Source organism: Morone saxatilis, unplaced genomic scaffold (genome assembly GCF_004916995.1).
Source record: "Morone saxatilis isolate NCDOM2014 unplaced genomic scaffold, NCSU_SB_2.0 Contig3, whole genome shotgun sequence".
In the NCBI taxonomy this organism is placed as follows: Eukaryota; Metazoa; Chordata; class Actinopteri; family Moronidae; genus Morone; species Morone saxatilis.
In genome coordinates this window covers 15,520,132-15,523,641 of record NW_023339873.1, presented here as the reverse complement: position 1 = coordinate 15,523,641, position 3,510 = coordinate 15,520,132, and the positions used below count along the sequence as shown (strand labels likewise).

The 3,510-nt window shown below is 41.3% G+C and overlaps 1 protein-coding gene across 2 annotated transcripts in view; it reads right to left on the bottom strand.

Annotated features, from left to right (window-relative positions):
- The window catches only part of LOC118337061 (uncharacterized protein KIAA1522 homolog), a 28,244-nt gene extending 25,085 nt beyond the window's left edge, over positions 1 to 3,159 (bottom strand). For both annotated transcript variants that reach the window (XM_035673890.1, XM_035673891.1), the window contains exon 1: positions 2,680 to 3,159. The gene's annotated coding sequence lies outside the window, so the exon portion shown is untranslated. The remainder of the gene's footprint in view (positions 1 to 2,679) is intronic.
- Positions 3,160 to 3,510: the final 351 nt, after the last annotated feature.

Sequence of the window (3,510 nt, the reverse complement as noted above, 5' to 3'; positions counted from 1 at the left end):
AAATATTTTATCTCTATGGAAACAGGACAGAATTTTCTTTCACAGAATATGTGGAAAGATTTGCATCAAAGTATGAAAAAACATATATTACATATATAGATGACAGTTCTTTAAACTCTCCCTCCAGTCAACTGGAATTGAATATAACTAAAAGTTTTTTTTCTTTGTTCCTACAGTTGTATGTTTGAGCTTTGCTGTGCAGAATGATGTATGGACAGAGTTTGACACTAGAAGGATGTTTTCACATTCAGTTGCATTAAAATGTGGTCTGTGTACCTAAAATGATTTTGGGGCTGCAACTAACGATCCTTATTGTCATTAACAATTAATCTGCTAATATTTTTCTTGATGAACCAGTTTGTCAATCACATGTCAGAAAACAGTGACCCATTATAATCTTATTCTTATTTTATAATTATAATCAATTATTGTCTGAGGGAGCGTTTTCCAATTCTGTGTTTTATGTGGCCATCAGTCCAAAACCCAAAGAAGCCCAAAAACTCACTTATGAACTTTCACTCATTAAAATGAAAGTTGTTAGTGTTTATCAATTTCCTTTGAAATTGACTTAAAATATACATTTATACTTAATACAACCAATCCATTTCCTGTAGTTGTCAATAATGCTTGTAAGTATGTTTTATTACATTTTTAAACAAATTAAAGTAAAATTCCTACAATGTTTGTTTGAATCCCTATAATCTTATTTTTCATTGTTTACTTCTGTGTCTCTTTCCAAAAACAGGACAGAGGAATCTTTGACTTTCGTCTGGCAGAATAAGACACTCAGCAGACACAGTGGCAGAGCTCTGTAAAGTGCATTGTTTGCTTTGCTTCCAGGGGTTGCCAGGGGTCCAATTCTGGACTGCAGCCTCTGTGGAGCTTAAGACCCCTGAACTGACAGGTCAGTCAGGGGTGAAAAAGAAAGTGTTGTGCAGCGGCAGTGACCAGCTCGCAGCGAAGGCAAACACAGCTGGATACACAGGGTTTAAAAATACATCCTGGCATCTTGGTGTCTCTGCTCTGCCCCAGTCAAAACAAAAACTCTGTAGCTGCTTTGAAATCCTTTCAATCTGAAGTTCATTCAGTCTGACAGTCGCCTGAGTGGACAGCCGTCAAAGAAAAATGTAGTGTGGGAATTTAAAAAAGGCCTCAGTTTGGACCAGATCCGATGAGAACTTTCAGAAAAACGAGAAAGGAAAGAGTCGAGGATGTGAGTGGAGTAGAAAGATCAGAAATGAGCTGCTTGCATACACACACAAACTCCATCTTGCCTTAATGCCCCTAACAGCTATTGATACAAATCTTTCAGAAGTGTTGATGAGTTACTCATCAGCTAATACTTCTGATCAACAGCACACTCATCAGGAAGCGATGTCCTCCTCTCGCTGCGGGCCTGCATGACACTTTTCCCACCACTCACTCAACGTTCACACACACACACATAATCATGTGTCATTGTCCATTACAACACCAATTGTTCCTCCCGTTGCGCTCTCTCTTGACCAACAACCTTCCCCTTTCCTCCACTGAGCGGGCACTTTGTCACTGACGGGTCACGAGTAAACAAGGGAAAAGTTGAACCTACCTGGCTGAAACATATCCCAAACACAGGGTGCACTTGTGAATCCCTTATCCTGTCTCTCATCTCCCGCTGTCTCTCTGCTATCACCCTGTCTCTCAACCTCAGGTATCTATCAGACTCTGCTGTACCTCCAGTACTTACATAACACACCTGTAATCTCCTTGGGTACAAGCCCTGGCATGGCAGGCTGGCAAAGCGGAGCAACAGTATGTGACACACCCTTTCTAAACAAATGGCTCTGTCTCAGCCTCACCTACAAGAGGGTGCAAGAGGTAAACCCGCAGCCGTCAACCCTCGATCCCTGGAACTGCTGCAGAGTTTCCAGAAAAGTTTGGATTTGGAGCTCGGCTCGAGTCCAAAGTCCAGGACAGCCGCTGGACAAACAGAGAGGGGGAGACCACCCCCCTCCAAGAGGTCCTGAGGTGGTCCTGTTATCTCTGTCAGGTTAATCAACAAGCAGTGGATCTATATAAGAGCATTATGAACTGCAAACGGACTGTCACTGACTGGCAAGAACTAAACCAGGTGTCACACCGTGCTGTCAAGCAGTCACTTGCTGCTGGGACAGTGCCGGGAAATAACACAATAGTCTTCATTGTCATAAGTTCCATAGCTGAGAGAAGCACTACAGGTCTTAAATTACCTGTGCTTAAGATCCCTCAAGGCCAAGCTAAGCAAATCTCCCACACCTAGTTTTCCATGCATGCCTATACTCAAACTGGATTTTTTGCCATCCGTTTGCACCTCACTTTATCTGATTACACACTGTTTTCAACTATTTTTATTTTTATTTGAAGCCAGATCTTGTAGTTGTTGTTTTTTTTATATTAGAGCCACTGCAGTAGACTAATCACACATCATGATGCAACAGCTTCACCTAAAAATGTAGTTTCTGTACATTTTTAAAAGTTGATTCAGTCGATCCCAGTGTGACTTTACTCTGATTTTATGTTTTTGAAACAATACTTAACAAGACTTTTTACTGTTTTCTCGTGTGAAAGTATCGTTTAGGATGAACTGTCAAAAGACATAATGTGTGCTGATCAATGCACTTTTCTCTCTATACTTACACAGCGACAAAGAAACACAAATACCTTGTTGAACTTTTCTGATCCGGATGGGTTGATTCAGCCTCTCTCCATTTGAAGCGTCTCCCTGCTGCGCCCTTCCTCACCAACTCCAAACTTTCACCGTCCGAAGGAAAACTTCAGGTGAATCATTTCCGTGAAAAAAAAGCACTTCAGGAAGCGACTGGAGTCTGGATGTTTGTAACCGCGGGTGCAGATCCCTTTGTTGGCTGTCAGAGAAAGTGTCTTCTCCGCTGTCGGTGCTGTTTGTGTGCGGACGCTCCGGTGGACCACAGTGGGGGGAAATGAACACAAGTTGCGTCTCCGCGGACCTGCAGCTCCCACCTGGAGGAGGCTGGACGCGCGCTCAGGTGAGGCTGACAGGCTGCGGTCAGGGCTGTGAGGACATCTAGTGGTGAGATGGCGGAACAACAAGAAACACACAGCAAGTGAGAAAGACGAGGAATTTTCTTTTCCCACGCTTAAGTTTTTTATTTATGTTTTAGTTTTTTTTAGTTTTTTTTTTTTACTTCTAACCAACGTCCCCAGCCTGTTTCTTCTGGACATTCACATCTGGATACAACATATGAGTAATACTGAATGACAATAAAAATGTTATCACTTGCGTTGTATTTTGCATGGGAATCCCATTTTAATGTTAAATAAATCTCTTTGACTATGACCGTTAAAATGTGATCATTTTACCATTGTTTTTTTTTTTTTAAACAAATAAATATTCCTTGTTGTTTTGTTTGGTTTTATTTATTTATGAAGAACAACAAATCAGTGTATCAAAACCATACAAGATACATAGGACACATCACTGTGCTGTGAAAACCATGTATTTCAAAAACATCA